At 31.1% G+C, this 23,391-nt stretch overlaps 1 protein-coding gene and 1 long non-coding RNA gene across 3 annotated transcripts in view; one reads left to right on the top strand and one right to left on the bottom strand.

Moving 5' to 3' along the window:
- The window catches only part of LOC145293162 (nuclear pore complex protein Nup50-like), a 720,593-nt gene that overhangs the window by 367,767 nt on the left and 329,435 nt on the right, over positions 1-23,391 (top strand). The window lies entirely within an intron of this gene.
- LOC145293163 (uncharacterized) overlaps positions 5,446-23,391 on the bottom strand; it is a 198,830-nt gene continuing 180,884 nt past the window's right edge. Inside the window, exon 4 of the long non-coding RNA XR_013869676.1 lies at positions 5,446-7,525. This is a non-coding gene — a long non-coding RNA (uncharacterized LOC145293163). The remainder of the gene's footprint in view (positions 7,526-23,391) is intronic.

The raw sequence follows: 23,391 nt of genomic DNA, 5'->3' as shown, positions 1-23,391 counted from the left end.
TAATCAAAATTGAAATAATGATTTCAGATATTCTTAATTTTAATCTTTGCAGGTAAGGAGGGGCTTAAGTGATTCAAAACCAGTCTGTTAGGTGAATTAATTTTATTAACTTGCAGACTATTCATCTTGGTTGACTTATAATCAATAACTAATGCAAACCAGCTGCCAAAAATTATGGCAAAATAGAATTCATTAAATGTTTCGGAGGAGATTGACCTTTATTAAGAATCAAATAACATTTGATATTTGTTTTCACTATTGCTGTCTATACAAGAGTTTTGCCAAATTTTAAATGGACTGTCAGAAAACTCATTATGAACACATAATTTTACTTTAAGTTTTTTTGCTATTTCATGACTCAGAAGACATTCTCTTTTTCAGTCTTTGAAAATTTCACAAACACTAGAAACTTGGCACTGCTGAAAGGATGCGCAGAGTATCCATATGTAGAGTTGGTGTGAACGACCTGAATAAAGAGTCGGAATGAGGTTCAAACTCATTTGACTACCTTGCAGAAATTGATACAGCACAGTTCTGGAAACCTCATTAATTTAATGATAATTACACGATGATGAGATTATTGTATAAAGTGTTGAAGTGCACTAAAACTCATCCAAAGTGCATGCATAGTATATAGTCAGAGAAATGAACAATGTATGTGTGTGTATGGAGAGGGTGCATCCATTGCAGTTTTTGCAAGTTTTGAGAAACCTGAGAGTTTTAAAGAATGCAATTGCTGTCAATAATTAATGCAGTTTGTTCCATGTCTTCGTAAGTTTGAGTGTGGAAAAGAAAAAGAATGGGAGCTTGTTGTATTCTGATTTTATAGGCATGCCCCATATGTGTTTAGATACATAGAGATGAGAAAAGTGTTCAGGTTTAGTAATGGTGAGATGGTTAATAATTTGGTGGATGTCACTTCATAGATGTCTGAATCAATGAGTCCAAGCCCAGGGAAACATAGTCGTTTAGAGTATGACAAGGTGTTTGAAGGAGGGTATCCACTTGGTGTATGTCTGTGAACAATATCCAGGTGATTGATGATTTCAACAAGATAAGGATTTAAAATTGATGATGTCTGACCGCACCATTGATGTATACAATTTAAAATAAATACTTGGAAAACCGTTCACAAAGGTTTTGTTGAATAGTGATGCCAACACACTCGGCCTTGACAATTTTAAAGATGTGCTTTCTTCCAATTCCAATCGCTGCTAACCAAGATCATGTTCATAAGAAAACTTCTTGATATTAGTGTTGTAGAGTATGTACATGTTGGATTTTCTCTCTACAAATGCATGCTCGTACACACGTGCACAGTTTTAATTGCCAGTCATTATTCATTGTTGCATTGTGTGCAGGCCTGATTGCAAGATTTCTGCTTTTTATCTCAACATACAGTTTGATGTCGTCTACATGGTTCAGATTTTGGATTACTTAAAACTGGTGTAAGAAAATACATCGTAAAGAGTCACTGTTAAATAAAATACAAAAAATAAATATATAAAATAAAAATGTTACTGCATTATACTGGATCGGATTTCCACTTTTTTTAAAAATCACTATTAAATAATAAAATATGTAAATTATTGAATATTTATTGAAAATGTTATTAAATTGGACAATTCTGACTTTTTGGCAATTAATTTTTTTTTTTTTATAAAAGGTACTCACCCTTCTAGTAACATACATTTAGAGAGATGAGATCCTCTTTTTGACACTTTGTGTGTATACTATGCATTTGTGCTCATTACTGTGCATAGTAGTTTTCTTTTTCAAAAGAATCTCTAAAAGATTGAAACAATTTCTAAACACAAATTATTTGATTTGAGCAATCAGTTATTCTGTCACTTGGAGTTTTCTCTCTGCTAATTCAATCATGCTGCATCTTTAAAGATACTTTGGAATGCATATGTGGCTAAATAATCCGATCTTTATATTAGTGGTAAATGTGAGAAATTTCAGAATTGCAATCCCTAAAATTCAATTTGCTGGAAAGATTCTACTAAGATTGTATCCATGATATTTAAAAAAAAAATAATAGAAATTGAGAGATTGGGGAGACGGTCTCACTAATTGCTTGTCTGTGTTGTGCGTGTGTTTTTTAATTGACATTTTGACAAAAATTAAAATGCTTAATTTCTGTACTGGAATTTAATTTTGTAGTGAAAAAAAAAAAAAAATGACTTGTTTTCTTGGCTGTGATGTATGTTTGGAGTGTTTTTTTTTGTTTTTTTTAATGTACAATGTAGAAGTGGGTCACAACTCTCCAGAAGTAAATTAACCTGAAAACTACCATGACATTCGGTGTGCTCTGGATCCCCCACCCCCCGGGGAGGGGGTGTTATCTTCCTGGCACAGGGCCATAAGATACTGGACATTGATAAATCAAAACAAGATTGACTGTAGCCTTAATCCTGGGTGGGGTGGGGGTAGGGGTGATTGGTAGCTTTGCATCATCACAGCAGTAGTTTTAAATGTTTTGGACATCGAAAAAATCCTGCTATCTCTCTAAGCCCCTGCATTGGGTGGAGGGGTGCAAAAAATGGGCACCTCTATCTGCCTTATGCCACACTGTATTATGAAATGGAAACAATCCTTGAATTAATGAGAAGTGATTTAGCAAAGTTTGTGAATATGAAATACTGCTGATTTGTGTTCGTGTGTTTTGCATAATAATGCTTTAATGCTTGTTACCTTAGTTGATATTTGTTGTGTGGCAATTCTGTTGATTCCAAAGATAGTTCCATTCAAATGAGAAAAATATGCCTTTGAATGATAATTGTTTTCTTAGATCACAATTTACATAACATCAGTTTTTTCAAGGAGAAATATTGATTTTGTAATAATTTAGAAAGAAAAGAGAGAAAGAAAGGATAGATATATGGAGATTTATTTGTGTTGCTATTATTTTTAATTCCAAATGAAGTTAAGAGATTTTGAATTGTATATAAACAGAAAGTAATAAAAACTGATCGTTACAAACGAAAGGTTGAATTGTAGCGTTAAATGGAAAACAAAAGAAATGAAAGGAAATAAATTAGTGAACGTTACACTTTGTTTATGAGATGAAACAATTCTGAATTTTTATTCAAAATGAAGGATAAAAAAATTGAAGCCGTGTCAATAGACTAGTGAAACACGCATTAATTTATCAGTAGAAATAACAGCCCCCCTCTCTCTCTCCTTTCATTCTGTTTCTCTCACTACTTGCTACCTTCACATGCTTCATCTTTTATTCTCTACTCCTTCTCTCATCTATTTTCTTCTCTTTCTCTCATTCTCTTTACTTCCTCATCTTTCTCTCTCTTTCCAGAGATAACGAATCCCATGAAAACATAATAAATTTATCACATTTAAATGCAATTCTGATATATGATACTTTAGTTTTACTGATAGCTAAAAAAATATTTATTTCATCATTAGTACCAGCAATGGAAAATTAACTATTAAATAAATTCCTAAAATAAAAACAAGAAAAAAATTTAACCAATCATTTTTTTGCATTGTAAATTTTCTTGCTTTTGGGGCCACCAATTTCCAATTCCAATTAATTGACTTATATATACTTTATGGAAAGAATTGTTTTGAATTTTTTAATGGAAAGAATTATGAGGTCAAATTATTCATTTGCTTTGCTTGGGATTGTTGTCACATTTGTGACATCAGATACTGTGTCATATTAAACCAATTCCTTTCACCTGCCCTGATAAGTAAGGTTCTGAATTTACATAGTCTTAAATACAACTTCCTACTAAATATCATATTTCTTAAATACAAAATCCTACTAAATATCATATTTCTACATCTAATAACTTAAAAGTAGCAAACATATGCGAAAGATATCTTGATAGCTGCGATGTTCAAAACTTGTCAAGTCGGAAATGGATGAAATGTTAATTTTCTTCAGAATAGTTCTCCTGGCATAGAAGACATGTGTTCCAGCAATTTTTTTGTAGATTGAAACTCTTTTCCGTCTTCATTTATGATATGACATGAAGCTACATCGTCACTTGAATTAAAATTTCTCAAGGAAACCAGAAAAAAAATTCCATTAAGTTTGAACCTTTATACCGAATGTTAAGGATTATGCACTTGAAAGAAAAAAAACAGAAACAATATATCAACCATATTTGTGAACTCAAAGAAAATTTTGAGTTGCAAACAATATAGAAATATCACTTTTCCATTTAAGTTTTTAAATCTTTGTAACACAACCTAATATAAATACAGGCATTTGGATTATTTGGATCAACGTTCTCATCTTCAGTGTTATTCGCACATTTCGGTTAATGCAACATCCGACCTTCAGGTGTGTTTTGTTGGGCTCAAGAATTCTTAGTGTCACTTAGGTTGAGAATGGAACCTTCAACTTCCAGAAGAATGTCACTTAGAACTTGTCTTCTGGAGGTTGGTTTAATGCCCAATGCAGGCGATACTAAGAATACACTTGCAAATTATTTAAGATATCTACCTGGTCATGGTTGACAGAAAAACAATATGCTACCCCCCCCCACCGCCATGGATTAAATAAATGTTATGTTTGAAATCCTGTACAGATTGCTGAGTTTAACAAGGTACTCCTCAAGATATGAGCCCATGTATTCCTCACTTGACAACTTGCTGGCCCCAACGTTGTGTGCCGTGGATTTGTTCTCCTTCATCTTCTCTCCTTATCATGATGGTGCTGCTGTTTCTTGACAGCAATTGAGGGGAGCACACAGGTTCATAAGTATATATAAAAACAATACAAAACACTACTACAAAGAAAATACAAACTCTGGCACTTTTTGTAAACATTCATTGAGCTATGAGTTTGTATGTGACACCATTGTGGGAAATTATCCTGTAAACGCTAAGGATCATATGATCACATCTACTGCAGGGTTTGCACAGGCTTGAAAAATCATTGAATTTTTACTTTTGCCACGAAAAGGCCTTATTTCTATTATTACTTTAAAAATAATCCTTGAAAATAGAAAAATGTCTTGAAAAGGTCTTGAAAATCTTATTCGTCCAGTAAAAATCTGTCAATGTTTAAAATAAAATCAAACTAAATAGTATTAAATCATTTTTTAATTATTAATAAAAATACCAATAAAATATTTTTCAATATTGAAAAGAAAATCGGAAAACATTGTTCTGAAATTGCATTTTATTATTGTGGATACAAGAGTTACATTCGTTTATCACAAAATTACCCAATGTTTTCCATATAATAGCATTGAGTAGTTTTGTGATAAAGCGACATAACTCTTGTATCAACAATACCGGAAATTTATTTTTTAAAAGTAAAACAAATGCAGGCTAATTTAGCGGAAAAACCAACAAATGTGAAAAAAAAAAAAAAGTAAAAAAATTCAAATATCCAATAAATAAATGTTACTGCAGCCAATAAAAGTTACTTTTACACTTACCTGATACATTTCTTGTGTTTTTAAGTAGTTTCTAATGCTCTTTATTTGATCTCAAAAGTTCAGTTTTTACAAACAGATTTGAAATATGGTGATGGCAACATCTTGTTGAGAAAGAAACCTTGTTTTGAAATTCGTGGTTTCCGTGTTCCTTGGTTTTTTTTTCTAGTGCGTTTTTCTTGAGGGAATGAATTATAATATTTGTGCAGTTTAACATTTCAAACAAATTCTGTGTTTACTTTTTTCATTTTTTCGGCAGAGGGGTATTTAATTTTGGCACTTGTGAAGCGTAACATTTCCAAGCAAATTCTGTGTTTACAATTTAAGAGATCTGTCAAGAAAGATGGAAGAATGTTATCATACACAACTACAAAAACTTCTTACTAAACAGTTTTTATTTTTACACTTAATTTGGCCTTTAATTGTTTTTCATTTCAACATATGCATTTTAACATTCCAAAGCAAATCTCATCTTATTTATTTTTGTACTTTTTTAAAAACTTTAGTTTGTAAACATCTTTTACACAATATGAACCGAATGTTGTTTTACTGGTACAAAACAAAAAATTAGAAAAGTGAAGGTTTGTTTTACAATTCACAGATATTTGAAAAAGAAAGAGTTTGAGGCTCAATTACAAGGTGGAACTTGGTTCCTTATAAAAAAGAGTGTCAAGAAAGTCGCAAAGAATGGGGTATCTGAGTGACAGATACTTGCCTTCAGAATTGAAACTTTTAAGTTTCTTGATAAAGAAAATCCTACATAAATGCCCACTGTCCTATTCCCTTGTCAAACAGCTGTCTTCTCTCAACTCAAAACTGATGGCCACCAAGCAGATACAAGATGCTTTAAATAAGTTTCCAGTCTTTTTTTGTATGGGCACTTTTATTGATCATATACACATGAAACTCTAGTCCCCTTCAAAGTAATTTCCTCTGGTTGAACTTGTTGTACCATTCCAATAACTTTTGGAAGTCCTCATGAAAGTCCTCTTGTGTGAGCATGTCAGTGACCCTTATCACAGCCTCTTTCATCTCCTCAATTGTCTCATGATGACAGCCTCTAAGGTTTTCCTTGAGCTTAGAGAATAACTAAAAATTACAGGGAGCAAATTATAGACTATAAGGAAGGTGAGGAACTGTCTTGATGCTCATCTTGATCTTTTCTGAGCACCCTTGGGACAAATTTTGCGTGAATCTTCCGTATCTTCACTGACCTCAAACTGTGCACTTATTGTCTCTATAGACACATGAAGGTTCTTACCGACGAAATTTTTTATTTCGCCAAACAACTCCTCCCATACCTCTTACACCTTTCATCATCCCTCACAGGTTCCCTGCTTTCCTTAAATCTTTTATGCAACTCAAAAACCGATGCTTGATTCATGCAATATAATACAAAAGCAGTGTGAAGCATTTCATACGTTTCTGTGGCATTTTTCAAGTTTAAAACAATTTTATTGCATATCGTTCTTCTAAAGTGTCCTCACGTCCAGATTGCATTTTTGAAATTTACCAGTTGTGACAATCAGGTTTTAGTAGGATGTATTCCAATTCCTGCTGTAGCTGTTCATCTGAACCTGAAATTATAAAAATTGGTCAGTCATCTCATAAGATGTATAACAATAACGTATTGAATTTTCAAGAGTCTGACAATTTTAAATGCCTGTACAAAAAAGTCTTGAAACTTATTGAAGGCATTTTGTAGAGTGTAGAAGACAATTTAAAAATGTATCAAACCTTCAGAAAGCTAAAGGAAGAGGACTGTGATAGTGTCATGCAACAATATATTACCTTTCTTGAGCAAATACCTGTCATTGGATCTGAAAAGTTTGTTGGTTTCAACCACAGGAATGAAGATGATAGGCTTCACAAACTGTTCACAACATACATGGCTGGTTTTTGTTACAGCAAGCGGCTTTAAGTTGTGAAATATAGTGCTCTCTCTCATGATCAGGCCAGTATCAAGAGAGGAATCTCTGTGAACAAAGAAATGGAAGTGGAGAATATGAAGGATGAGACTGTAGTGGCACAGATGATGCTCTGTGACCAGGTCAAGGCAGCAGGAGGAGTGTCAAGTGACAATAACGAATTCCCTCATTGTTAGTATGTACCTGGAAATACAAAGAGAAGAGAGGAGAATAGGCAAAACCTCAAGAGAAAGGCAGACCATAAGCAGATAAAAAAACTGAATAATAAGAAAATGAGATTAGAAAATAACATTATCATTTACTTTATCAACAGATGCCCTTGCTCTGAAGGCAGAGAATTCTGGGAATTTGAATTTTTTGATAAAGTTGCTGACTTTCAGAAAGTCAGCCTCTAAAAAAAACAAAAAAGCAACAAAAAGTGGATTGGCTAAGCCCAAAAGATGCTTCAAACTAAACCTGAAAATGATTCAAAATCACTAAATGACAAAATGTAGTGATGAGCTTAAGCTCTAAATAGTTGACTAGTTTTGTTGCGCGTTAGAGAAGGTCATGTAAGTAACTGTGTGACATTTTAAAACTACTTCATGAAACAAAGAGATAAATGAAAATGAATGTTCCTTTGCATGATTTATGAAAAACAGAAACTGCTTGAAATAAGCAATCACTTGGAGTTACTAATTTTTTTGGTTCTTAGGTTTATGATATCCATCTGTGATGCAAGTTTCAAAAAAATTATAAGGATATGGGTTTCAAAATCTGACATGGAATTACCCTGTATTGAAATACCTTACACTCTGTGTGATGCAGTGTTTGAGTTTTAAAAACCTAATTTACACATTTCATATCTTAAATACATAAAATCTGACTGTATATAGAGTAGATAGAGCTAAGTTTACAAAAATTTCTCAAAAACAAATGGAGAAATTAATTTCTCTAAATGATGAAATACATATTTTATTCCACTTTTGTTTTAACAAAAGGACCATGAAAAAAATCAAATGAAAAACACAAATTTTGACACATTAAATTCTTATAACTTATAAGCAGAGTTAATAAAATAACGATGAGTTAATAAGAAAAAAATCAACATGTAATGTTATTTCAGGGGTTCTTCGTTATTTTCTTCATGTGTTGAAATTTAATGGTTTTACACAATATACAATACTCAGTGTTTCACTATTGAAAGTCTTCTATTTCTTAAAATTGTTTTCAATGTTTAGTCAATTATTAAACGAACAAAAATCTCAAGGTAAGTTTTAAATAGATTTTTCAAAGGACCTGTTTGTTTTTCAGTTTTGCTTTGAATTGGGTCCCGTTTTTGTTTCTGTACTTGTCCTTATTTCTTTTCTATATATATATATATGTCAAAACTTTGTTGTGTATTTGTGTTGCGTCAAATGTGTCTTCTGGTAAGAATATCATCTGTAAATCTTTCCAAGAATAATCAACAATGCAGTTGATGTGCTTTTTTATTTATGATTGCCATAATTGGAATAAAAAAATAAAATATTGACTATACTTGACACTGTAATGATGCCATTCAATGGTAAACAAACCATTTCAGAATTCATTGATAGGAGGAGCGGTACTTTCTAAACCGATTTCATGTTTCTCATTCTATTCAACTCGTGGTAGAATTCAATCAGCAATTTATCTCTAAATCAGATTCTGATTTTTCAAATTTCTTTTTAAGAGATTAAAAATGTATGCATTTATTTAGTCAAATCTTTATTGCTTCGATGGTCTCAAATCATTATAAACAATAATCTTTTCTTCAGATCTGAAGAAAATGATCATGAATCTCCCCCACTCCACCCAATTGTTTGTGTTAAAAAATATTACAATTTATTTTGTTCTTTCAAATATCGAAATGAATAGAAAATACAAATTTAAAAACCTAAATTTTGTTAGTCATGCAGCAGCTAATTTGACTTTGAACAATTTAATGATGTGTGGCAAGTGTACTTGCACGAGTTGCATTTCTTACAGCAGACTCTCCATCTCCGTTTTTAAAATGTTGCAATTGACTGGTTTCATCTTGGTTGCGTTCATGGTCAAAACGTTTCAGCCATTATACTTTCTGGCCTTCTTCACGTGCCTTTTCTTATTGTCGGTGATTTTTTTTAGAAATTTAAAACTTAACCATTTATTTAATCACTGGTATAGATTTGTCTAGGCTGTCTCCTTTTGATATTGATTATCAGTTTTTTGGGTTTTTTTAAGTTGTTTCTCCAAAGATTGAACTTCTACCTAGAATTCAATTTTTTAGTATATCACTTGATTATGTGTCCAGTGGCAAAATGTTGTGAAAATGGTTCCAAGCAATATGAGGATAACGGTCTGAAATGCATAAATATCTCCCTTCTCATAATGGTTTACAAAGAAAAGAAAATCACCCCCTATTTTGTTTGCAAAATCCTATGTTATTCCTCACATTTACTACCACACATAAGGTCAATATTTTTTAGAGATTCAATAGCTATTGCATTTGCAACTGGAATACACATGTAAGTTCTGTTGGTTTTTCCAGTAAAAGTTAACATTTACCATAACTCTTCTCTATTCATGTCACTTATTTTTTGAATGCCAAAAACAATCATTATCAGAAGACATTCACACAAAAATTTGTTTTTAAGTGGATCATGCAATGTGGAAAAGACCCTCTATTCTCTCTACCAGATAAGTGTTTAGAGCCATAATGTGTGTCACATGCCAGGTATTATATCAAAGTTTTTTTTTTTATCAGTTAGTTGCAATTAAGGCTTGAGAGTTTAGTCAACCATAGCTGGAAAACACAAATCTAATTTATGGTAGAGTAACATGGTCTGAATTGTAATAGCAGACTCATTTGGGTGGATTCATTAACTTAATTTTTAAAAAATCAAATAATTTACTCTTTCATGAAAATATTTCCTGACCATTATTTTTGTTTTTCATCAGTTTCAAATTTTACTCCCACTTAGGTATGTATCGATTAACAAATTGGCTGATTACCAGTTGATAGGTTTATCTAATGCTGTTTTATCAGTAAAATTTGTTGTCATAACTGATACTAATATTAATTAAATTATGTTGCACTGAATTTGAGGCAAATAGATGTAAGCATATGGAAAATTTCCCTCCTTTCTTTTCCTATCAAATTAACATTATTTTGTACTTTAAATCATTGCCAAAGAAAATTATTACTTCATCTTTCAGTTTTCATGTTGAGGAATTGTACAGTAAATTGTGACGATGTGCGAACCGAAAATAAAGCATTCTTCATCAGTCATACTCCTTCTACCATAAGATATATAATTTTATTTTTCTGGTTTAGATAATGTATATTTTATTCAGATAAATTACTTATAAGATATCAGACATAAGTAATTTAAATACATAAATAATTACCTAAATATTGACAACAATCTTCAACCATTATGGCAACCAGTTTCTGCTGGGAGTATTTTGATGTCAATCCTAAGAATAAAAATACAGCTGGTTGCAAGTTATGTCAAACCATCATATCAAGGGGTGGCACATCGGCAAAAGCTTCTACAATGACTAATATGTTAAATCATCTTAGAAATGTTCATCCGGGAGAAGCAAAAATTGCAGATAATAAAAGGAAACATAATGAATGTTCAGGAACAGATATTGCCGGAACAAGTGGCAACAACTACAAGCCATTAGCAAAACGCCAAACTACTGTAGAATCAACATTGGCCAAGAAGAAAGTTTGGAATATTCATGATCACAGATCACAAGAGATCCATTATCTTGACGAGAGAAATGATTGCTGTTGATATTCAACCATGTTCTGTAACATCTGACATTAGATTTAATAGGCTTATTGCAAAACTTTGTTTGAATTACAGCATTCCATCAAAAAAATACTTAATATATTTACAGTAAAAACAAAAATTCAATTAACTTTAGCAGTATTTCATTTTATTTAAATTTGGACAGCTACAACAGATAATGCTCTCTTTCTGAGTTTGACAGGTCATTGGCTTTCGTATGATTTTGAACAATGCAGAACTATGCTTAGAGTTGTTCCATTCCCTGATGCACACACACAGGTGCAAGAATAAGTGAAGAATTGCACAATGTTCTGGATGAGTATAAAATCTTCAAAGTTTTCTTAGTCTTGTGGGATTCTGGAAACAAATATGGTTGATGGTGTCTGGAATGTGGTTTAAAATCACCATCCTGCTTCATACATACATAGCAACTCTTAATAAATGACTCCCTATTTTCCGAACAGGCTGTTAAGGCCCTCTTTACAACTAACACATATAGTTTCTCACTTTAATCACTTTCCATTAACAATAATCAAATTAACTGAAATACAGAATCAGTTTAATTTGAAAAAACATAAACTCATTCCAGATGTGGCATCACGGTGGAATTCAACATATTATATGCTAAAAAGAAATTTAGAACAATGAACAGTTCTTGCAATGCATGCTGTTGATAAGATTCCTACCTTAACAACTTACCAATCGGGACTTATTCAAAAAATTGTCCTGTTACTTGAGTCCATATGAAGAAATCACCAAAGAAGCAGTCAGAACTTCAATCATATCGATAATACCTACAATTTTAGCTTTGAGGTTATTTCTTTCAAAAGCTGTCCAATCTAATTCTGGCATTTCTGACTTTAGTGGAATCCTTACCATTGCTGAACAATTCAATGAATCAATGGAAACAAGATTTTCATCTTATCTAAATGATAAAAATTTATGTGTTTCCAAGATTTAAATTTCAAAAGAATGACATAGAAAACACCATTAAGAATTGGATTCTACATCTTCTACTTTCTACTGATGATAATGAAGCAGAATCAGCAGGATACACTTCTTCAAGCTTTGTTGAAAGTCAAGAAGATAAAAGTGAAAATAAAACTGTATCTCTTTCAAGTCTATTCGCTGAATTAGCTTCAAATAAGTGAACAGTAACAAATCAAAACTTAGAGCAGGTAGAAGCTGAGTTAAACCTAGAGACTGCAACTATAACAGAAATACAAAAATCACAATCTAAACTCCAAAGGATTAAATCCCTTAAGATTAAATGCATAAAAGAACTTTATCATTATGTAGCTTTACTCACTACTCACAAGAGGTGATGATCCATTTCAGTGGTGAAAGAAGACATAGGACACCTAACCACTGCTGAGTAAACTGGCTTCAAAATATTTAAGTGCACCACCAGCATATCTGGAGAGTGAGAGACTCTTTAGTACACATGGTAATGTTTATGAATCTATGAGGAACATGTTGCATCATGAGAATTGAGAAACTAATGTTTCTACATTACAACTTAAAAGTATTCAACTTTAAATATTGAGAGTAGAAGGAGGCAGGCAGCAAGAATACAAGAGGAAGTAGAGCAGCAGTAGATGCAGCTTATAGTTATTCACTTAAAGAATTACAATTTGTACTTTGTAGTTGGTTTGTAATTTTTTTTCTTATAATTATTTAACTGTATTTAAGTATTGGAAATTGTATTTTGTAATTTTATTTAAAAGCAAAAAGCTATAATAGTGGCCAGAAACTTAACAAATGTTAAGTTAATTTAGCAATTATTATGTTAATGTGTCACTTGGTAGTGATGAAATGGTTTAAATTTAATAGGAAAGAGAAAAGTAATTAATCGGCAAACTCACCAATTACCAATTAATCGACAAAGTGGCTGATTAGGCCGATTATTGATTACCTGCTGATTAATCGGTACACCCCAACTTCTACCTTGATTTTTTTTTTTTTTTAAATAACAAACTGATTTTTATATATAACAAACTGTGCCTACCCGCTACGCGTTGATGTCAGAGATTTTTTGTATTTGAATTACTGTTTTGCTTATTCTCCCCACTTCCACCTTAGCTCCTGTTTGATTATTCACTAAATTAATTTCTTTGAAGGACATATTTACATTTTTGAAAGATAATTCAATAAAGAAATGTTTTTAAAAATAATCGTTTTTTTTTCGTAAAATCGGATGGATCTCTTAGAAAATGTTGAAATTTAAATTGCATAAATACTCGGGAGTTTGTTTTTTGTTATCACTTAAATTTATAATACAAAGCTAAGAGCAATATGTGCATGCCTTCTTTAAGATTATATATTATTCAATATATTTAAATTTATTTTTTCTTAATAATTTTAAATAAATTATTGGTTTTTATTTTTTTAATCTTACAAATCACACTTAATCATGGTTACACTCTAGACAAGATAATTAATAAAGATTTTCAACATGGCCTTGAAATCGCTCCCTCTCCAACACACATTTGAAATCTCTGTATTAATAACATTGAGACAACATCACAAGTGTGTGTGTGGGGGGGGGGCGTATTTCAACATAACTTTTATAATTACATATTGAATTATTTTTTATTATGAATTGAATATTTATTGAAATCAAAAATGTAATAGCTCAGATTTTATCTCAGATTGCTAGATCAAAGAATTTACTCTGACTCCAAATCTACAGCCATGTTTGTAAATATCACAATAAGAATATGTTGAAAACTATCATTAAATAAGCATTAAAAATGTTAGCTGAAGTGCATACAGAATTTTTATTTTTCTCGTCTTACCAAAGCTATTTGCTATTTGATACAGTTTTTTTTATGAGACATCTGTTTATTCATTTTTAATATCTGACTTCTTTTCAGCAAATATTGAAATGGAAAAAAAGGTTTTTGTATAGATAGATTTGTAAAAAGATATTGATATTTCTTAATTTGATTTTTGGTAGCTGTTAGTGTTTGTGCACACATTCAGTTTTCATGAATTTCTTTGTACTTGGTTATCTCTTGGCAAGTTTCTTTTCTTTTTTTTTTTTTTTTGACATTTCTAAAACTTTGATAAATCACATTTCTTCAAAATTGAGAAACTATAACAAGACGATTATTTCAAATCTAAAATTCAACTATAAAAAGCTTAAGGAAATGAAAATGAGGCAGATATCGTATGTAAAAAGAAATCGACTTCATAGTGTGATAAGTGTTTATCACGTTCTGCAAACAAAATCTTCAAATGTAGTAAAAAAAAAAAAATAAAAATAAAAAAAAAAAAAGTTCTTACATGATGAAAATATGTGATATATTATTGATGGCTTTTACATAAGCCATGAAATTTACACAACTCTTTCTAGTTAATGATAATTAATCATTCATTTATTTTTTTTCTTATTAATGGATTTATTCATTTTCTTTTCTTAATGAATGAATAAAATTTGTAAATTGTTTGTTAAATAAAAGCCGAATCTGAACAGAAATGTTACTATTTTTCCCCTCCCACACTTAATGTGAGATTTTGAAGAAATCAATATTGTTTTTGAAAGAATAGCATTTTGAATATACTTTTCTTTTCCTGCGTTTCTAATATTATTCACGACATGAAAATCATCAAATCATCACAGTCATAAAAGAATTAAAACAAGTTATTTCCAGCATGTTTTAGTAGCAGAACAAATGGATGACATTATTGGATGAATTGTGTTTGGTATGATTAGAATAAGATGTACTTATACTATTCAAAATTATTTTGAGACTATTTTCAGATCAGGTATTTTCAGACTAGTATGAGGACATTGTTCAGTTATAAACACTTTATACATTCCAATATCCACTTGTTTTCTTGAAAGAACAAATCTCAAAAACAATTGTCACAAGAGTTTAGATATGGAACATCAGTATAACATATATGGCAACGTACACTTCTGTAATATGCATAATGTTATATATAGCCTGATGATTTCTCTTAGGGATAAAACAGAAATTTTTTGTAGTTTATTTGCCATAAGTATATTTTTATACTACTAATACATAGCAGAATGGTAAGAACATTTGCTAATGAGCCAGGAGACCAGGTGGTCAATCTCCAATCATATCATATAAAAAAAAAGGTTCTTGATATCCCCTAATAAACACTAGCATTATAAGGTGAAGATCAAAACTAAGTGAAGTAATCATAGGAAAGGAGTGACATTCTCTTCTACATCTCTGTAGTGAATAAATAAGAGAGCCTTCTGATCGTCCTCAATTATGGCCAGACACTTATATATGTATGACACAGAGACATTTGACTCGCCAATTCTCTTGAAAGCATCCACCTAACACAAAAAGGTGTTACTCTGAATGATTTTTTTCTTCTAGTTGTCTAGATGCCATGCTGAACAACTGTGGGAAATAGATTTGTCTAGTCACTAATGTCCTGTCCAAGCAGAATGGGGAAAGCTTTGGCTAATGGGAGGATTTAATTGCATCCATAACTGATGGGGTTTGATAAAGTCTCCAAAATGAAAAGAAACTAATAGATCAAAAGAATTGACGAATCAGAGTTAGCTGAGGTGTATCCTCAAATTATTGATTAGCTGAGAATAGAGCAATAATCAAGCCCCACATTAGTTACACTTCATCTCACGTTAAGATCAATTTCCATATAAACAGAAAGTTTTGGAATCTTAACAGACATGGCCAGATTAAGTAGAAAACATGGAGAAGTCCTCCTGAATAAAGGCCCTATGCTCAACTTGCTATGTCAGTTAGGCTCTCCAATGGTATCGTAAGAATTGTTTCAGTGGTTTAAAGCTTTTGTCCCACATAAAATTGATAATACTCAAAACCGTGACGGCACTGTTTTTCCACATGGCGCCTCTTGATGAAGAATAAATATTCATTGAGGAAATTCAAAACATGTAATCTGTGCTTGGTGGAAGCCTTGATAATATTAGCAATAAAAGAAGTTTCAATAAAAAATATTAGTAATTGATCCTGGTTAAAATCTATGAATAAAAATTGATAAGCAAATCGGAATTGGGTAAGTAACTATAAAAGACATTAATTTAAATTATGAATTCAATAATTTCATTAAATATGTTATAATTATTAATGTATAAAATATGTATAGTGATAATTTGTAGATTGATAATCTTGGGAAAAAATTGTCCATGTCAGGCATATATATATATATATATATATATGACAAGAATAATTTTTATTATATATACTAGCGGAGGTTCCAGTCATTGCTCGGATGTGTAGAGGTGGTGTAGTAAGGAACCCTCGGGGATGGGGTGGGGGTGTTAAAAAGTGGTAGTAGCGGGGTGGGGCATCAAAATAATAGTATGTAGAAAGAGGTGTTAAAAAAAAAGTGGTGGTAGGCAGACAGGCTTGAACCTATAACATGGAGGAAAAGAAGATGAAAAAAAAACCAAACCTAACGTCTTAGCTGATGCATCCATCGTGAAACCGGAAGTCATGAGTGTTGGAATTAAGGGTAGTCAATCAAAAGATGATAACTTGCAAAAATGTTGGTGAAAAAACTGAACCCTCCTTGTAGAAAACTTGAGAGTGAAAGAATTAATATTTTTGCTCAATTTTTCCGATATTTGTCATCCGAGACGTCAAGCTTCGAAACAATACCATCAGCATCCGTCGCATGTGTCAAAAAATTTTGGCAGACACACACACACACACACTTTGCCTTTTATATTATAGATTATATTGGACCCAATATATAGTAATGGTTTAAAACGTTTAAAAAAAACAAAAAAAAACGTTTGGGTTTACAATTTATTTTTTCCTCTACTGTTAATAACTGAGCTCAGAAGACATGTTTGCTGCAAGGCTTAAAATTAAAACATGACCTAATATCTACTATGTTATGCATGCATATTCGTAATGCTGGCGTTCGACCTTCATCGGGCAAATTTCATTTTTTTTAAATTTTTATTTTCACACTTTTGTACTGATTTTACCGGGCTAAAACCTGAATATGAAGTTTTGTATGGATTCAAATACCTTATATATAAAGTTTTATGTCTGGAGACCAAAAACTCTAGGAGAAGTTTGCTAGGCAAAATTTTTTAAACAATATGTGTTTTTAAACAATATATATGGAAAGAGTTTTGTGCTTATAACTTTTTTTACGCAAATATTACGCAAGTATAACTCATGTAAAATATCTGCATGAATATAATTACACGTAATAGTTAACTAAAGATGATCATCCCATAAGAACCCCCCCCCCCAAAAAAAAAAAAAACTAATAGGGAATTAATTAAAATGAATGTTTAAAAGAATATGCAAATTAGCTAGATCTTTTGCTTGTGAATGCAATTCCACGACCCATATATAAGAAAGTTGTATTTTCTTTTTAAATAAATAGAAAAAAGGGGTTTTAGATATGAATATCAATACACAAAGAAACCCAAATTTATATATTAATCAAAATAAGAATTGCCTCCCGTGAAAGTCCAAAAAAGCTGTATAATATTTTGCTTGTTCCTTGCTTAGTTATGCTGTATGTTACACTTTGAAAAAGGCCAAACTGCTTCAAAAAAGGCCAAAGTCGTGAAATTTGACTTTAGAAAGGCCAATCTAGCAACACCAGACAAGAATATGAGAGTGATATTATTTTGGTGTAGCCAATAATTTCGACATGCAATTCTGCACCGAAGAACGAAGTCAGCAAAATCTTATATTTAAAAAAAAAAAAAATGGCGAATGAAAGATGCCAGGAGAAAAAAAACAAACATTGTCTGCTAAATGGTGCTGAACTGAAGGAGTAAATTAAAAAAATTGTCTCTTATAATATGATTTTATTATTTATATTGAACTATATAGCACAATATTACTTTCTGAATATTTATTAGTACTTAATTTATCTCACTTGGGTTAGTTCTATATTTAAAATACAGACACTAGTAGACACTATTTTCATTAAAATGTTCATAGACTTTTATTTTCTTCTGTGTTGTTGGTTTTTCTGTCCAAAATACCACTTTTTTGTGCTATCCAGTAAATTATCAACTTTATCAAAAAAATATTTGTTGATTCAATATATTTTTCATTCCACGGAATTTCCACAAATCCTGCTAGTTGCATATTAATTTATAAAAAAGAAGTGCCTGATAACTCTGTAACAAGATAAAAATCGAAAATTATTAGCAATAGAGAAGTACTCATAGATATTCCTCTAAAAGCAAAAATGAGAATCCTGTGAGACTTTAGTAAACATATTTTATTGGACATCAGTTTAATTTTTATTCAGTCAGAAGAGCTTACCTAAGAAAGGTACAATCGAAGATAATTTATTTTACTGCTTTTGTAAAACACTTGTTTTTCAGCATTCATAAACTGAATAAATTGAAAAAGGATGTGATCACAAAACAAAATACAATCGTTGTAGAAAGTGTTGGAAATATTCTTAACGAGACTTTTAGGGCAATTTGCATAAGTGACTTTGTGCAAATTACCCACTATTACTTGAGGAGAGGTTATATATAAATACTAAAAAAAAAAACTTGTGGTCGAGGGAGCTCAAAAAAAAAAAAAACAAAAAAAAAAAAACATTACTAAAAGGATGAGAGGAACTAAAAAAAGACCATCTCCAAACAACCGTTTTGGAAACTACCAAACTTTAAACTGACATAAGTATTTGTAATTATAATAATTTATATATAACTTTAAACTGACATAAGTATTTGTAATTATAATTGAATATAATTTGTTTTTCAATGCAATGACTTGGTTTTTAATTGCCATCGTCCAAAAAATGGGAGGTTGTTCTGCAGCAAAAGATTGTTTTTTTCTACAAAAAAAAAAAAAAAAAAAAAAAAAAGTGTTAGAAATAACTAACTCAAGAAAATCTCTAACAAAAGATTACTTATATTATATAAGACAATACTTTGGCGCATAATTTGCACTGCACACCCACTCTGCTGACTTTCATACTGGTCTCATATTTTTAAAAAGAACTGAAGAAATAAATAGCAACAAAATGAGATTTTTAAAAATAGATTAAAACAATAAGACGAAAAACGAAAAAAACATGTCTATAACGATATTTGTTCACGTTTTGTGGAAGAAAAACAAGATGCTTATTTGGTGCGCCATTGATAATTGATTGCCCAACAAGGGTTGACTTGATCAAGCTTAAACAAACAGTCTCTTCCTTTCTCTCATCTGCCACGATTTATCGCGTTGATTTTTCTGCCGTACGCATATTTTACAGTTGGTTGGAAAATGTTTTGCCTTCTGATATGGCAGTGGACGTTTATTTCTCTTTTCTTTGTCATAATCAGCTTCACTTTATTTTTATTTATTTTTTTATGGAATTTCTGCATCTTCAATCCTGTAAATGTAAATCATAAACATACAAGGGCCATTTTGTTGAGATTTGCTGCCATCAACCACACACCATTTAACAATCCAGATAGAATGCTTAGTGGCAATGGATCGGTTTTAAATCATTTTATTGGTGCTATTGCCAGCAGCAGTCAAGACATTTCAGTGAAACCTTTTTATTGTAATCATGCATTCACCATTAAATTTTTATTTATTTATAGTTAAGTAGAGGTGGGACGGGGGTGGGGGCATTGAGAGTTTGATGAAAAAAACTGTTTATCTAGCAAAGGTAGGGAGTTAGCTGAAAAAATTTTTAATTCCAGATTAGGTTTATAAAAACACAAAACAAAACTAACTCCATCTGCAAAAATTGCTCATAACCAATAACTTTTTGGCAAAATTCGATTTTATTCATCATCATAGTCTCTTTTTAAGATGATGCACTGATTCTAAGACTGTCCTAATAATTCAGTGCTTTTATTTATTTATTTTTAAACAGTTTGTCTATCACCTCAAAATCTTCCTCAATTTCCAATATCTCTTCTTGGAGCCAAATCTCCTTCCTATGAGCATTCTTTTGAGGTCTGCAAAGTGCTGGTAGTCACTAGGTTTCAGATTTGGAGAATAGGGTGGGTGCTGAAGCAATTTAAAGTGTAATTTGTGTAGTTTTGCCATTGTTGTGATCTACTTATGACATTGTGCCTTGTCTTGGTCTATTCCTTCATTTGCACCAATGATGCAATAAGATATTTGTATGGTTCTTCCTTTCTCAAATTAATGAATAATGAAATACCTTGTGCATTCCAAATTATAAAGGTCAAAACCTTGCCTCCTGATATTTCTGTTTTTGTTTTGGACGACTTTCGTCTGCTGCTGTCAAATCAACATATTGCTGCTTTGACTCCAGATAGAATATTGGTGGACTTGCGTTTCACCCATTGCCACATATTGACAGTTCGTCCGATACAGGCACACATATATTCAAAGTGTGTTTGACTTTTTTATGAAAGTAAACATTCGAAACATGATGTTTAAAAAAGTTATGTTTAGATGTGAATAAAACAAAAGACTCCCAAACAACATCGATTACTTATAATAATAATAAAATGAATAGTATAAGTTTAGTTTCAATAAAAAATTGAAATTATTCTTTATGACTGATATTTTTCAAGCTCTACAAAATTAATTAAAAAAATAACATCCATATTTGTTTCTATTTAAATTAAAAATGTATTTATTACAATTGTAATCCACTTGAATAAAAATGTTTTTACATGGTGGTCACCACTTATCAAGGCCCGGAAGCCACTCAGGGATAAGGGTTATTGCAAGTACAGTATGTTAGTGTGGAGATTTGATGAAGTCTTTACTTAAGGGGGCGGTTCATTAGGAATTTGTTCACGTTGGATTGAAGACATCCAGGTTGTAGTCAGGTGGGAAGCAGGCAGGCGGAACAGAGTTCCACAGGCGTACAGTTCTAAGAAAGAAGCTTTGTTCATGGAATCCACGTTTTGATTTAGGCACAGATAAAGAGTGGGGGGAGGAGAATTTTTCACAGTGGATTCAGCTAGACGGGTGTTTTTCTATTTTAAGATAAAAAGTCAATTCCCAAATATTTTTTTATATCTTAATCATTCACCCTAAATAAATTGCAGTTAAAGGTCTTGATTAGAAAAGAAAGAAAAACATCAGTAAACCTTTTGATATAACAAAATTTACTCTTTCATAAGATTGAGAGTTTGTTTTCATAAAATCATCCTCCCAGGAATCACCTTTTTTAAGGAAGTGGGGTTATTACATCCTCCTTTAGGAAAGGTAGTAATGTAATATCTTATGTTGTCATTAGGCAATCCTCCCAGAGATTACTATCTTTTTTGAGGAAGAGGGGTGTAGTACCTGTTCTATTGTCATATTGTTCATCTACCCAGGTATTAACTCCTCCTTACTTTAGAGGAAGAACATTTGTCATTATACAATACTGTGTCATTAACTTCTTTTTTTGAGGGACAGATTAATAGATTTGTTCACAATATCATCCTCCCAAGCTGGCAAAAATATGTGACAAGATATTTCCTAATATTCCACAAATATTTCCAAATATTCCATAAATTTTAAGCTGAGTGAATGTGGACAAAATCTTGAAATTCTCTCTAATATATTGAAGAAATATTATTTTTTAATTATTTTATTCACATTAGTTTCCTGTGAGAACACTATTTTCCTGTCAATCTAAGGAACATCAACACTATTTTCCTAGCAACCAAAGAAAACATTTTTTCCCTAGTGTTATGTTCTGGCCCTTTGATCACAACGTAGTATCTGTGTTATGTGGCAGGCAGTGCCAAGGATCAGAACAATTATCATGATAAATTGTTAAATTATTTAGGTTAAAAAGATATTCAGAAAAATGTTTAAAAAAAACAAAACTTTAATTAAAATATTTGTTAAATATTTAACTAGGGAAATTTTGGCTCGCTCAAAGAAAAATGTTATGGATAGAGGAAAAGTTTGGGATTGAGTTTAGTAAACAATGATGAAAAAATAAAAACATGAGAAAATAAGGGTCCATCGTATCGACACACATATACGAAAAAAAAAGAAAGAAAGAAAGAAAATGCATTGTAAACTGTTTTTGAAAATGTGATAAAAAGGCGATATGCTATAATTTTCAATTATTTGAAAAAGAAAAGAAAACACATACATTCTGCACACGAAAAAAGTATTTTAAAAGCAATTAAGAAAAAGGAGTTTTTAGTCGGGGTCGGATTTCTAAGAGTACTAGGAGTCAGAGTTGGAATTTTTATCTGACTCCAACTCATTAAGCTCAATAAATTGATTTTTTGACATGGTTTTCCTAGTTGCACAATTTAGCAGTTTTTGTATGGTTTTTCCTTTATTTTTGGTGATATATCATATTTTGTACTGTACTGCAATATTTCTACTTCAAGATATTTCGGTCCATTGGACAGCTGTTTTCATTTTGGTTGTGACATTACACAGGTTCAATGAAAATTCTGTATTTGAGTGGATTTCATCAGATAACAATCTGACTGTAATCCAAAAGTTATCCAGTTCCTGAATCAAATGGAATGTGGCAATTGGATTAGTCCAGGATAGATCCGGATTTACAATTTTATCCAAAAAAAAACAAAAAAACAAAAAAACAGGCCTAAATCAGTAAGAAGCAACTCCTGCTACTATAGCCCTTTATAGCTTTTTCCTGTTTTTCCTTTGATTCTCTTTCCATAAAGACAACATTATCTTTTAAAAACATTCTTCTCTGTGTAATATGTCTTTACTCGTGGCTACCGTAATATGATGGCCTAGTGACAACTATAATTTAGTCTGGTGATGTCATGAACATCGGTCTGTTGAAATTTGGTCACGTGTCTCATGACTAAACTGGAAGTTGGTTTAAAGTTTTTGAATGTTAAATAAATTTAAACATGCCGTCAAGATGTATAGTTTCAAAATGCTGAGGTAACTACGAAAATGGACCAAAAGTTACCATGTTTTCATTTCCCCGAAAAAAGGAAATAATTTACCAGTGAATTAATGCAATAAAAAGAAAGGATTTTACTCCATCTAAATATAGCAGAGTAAGTGTTAAAATGTTTGAGATATTTAAAAAAAAGAATGCACCTTTTTTTTATTTTTTAAAAATTTTTTAGAACGTATTTTAAAATAAAAATGAAAGTATGAATATAAAAAATGAATTTTACATGTAATTTAAGTTAATAATAATTTATTATTTCATAATAAATTATTATTTAGAAACTTATTTAAAATGGGGAGTATGGTGAAAATATTATGTACTTTCACCTAACAATTTAATAAAAGCGATATCGTAAAAACGAAATTCCTTGTTTAAATAATTCTAAATGAGAAAAATCATTTATCTTTTTAGTTCAACTATTTTACTGTGCAATAT

Source organism: Euprymna scolopes, chromosome 14 (genome assembly GCF_053919585.1).
Source record: "Euprymna scolopes isolate OS-2025 chromosome 14, ASM5391958v1, whole genome shotgun sequence".
NCBI classification, from domain to species: Eukaryota; Metazoa; Mollusca; class Cephalopoda; order Sepiida; family Sepiolidae; genus Euprymna; species Euprymna scolopes.
The sequence above is the reverse complement of the archived record's forward strand: the minus strand, read 5'-3'. Positions and strand labels throughout refer to the sequence as shown.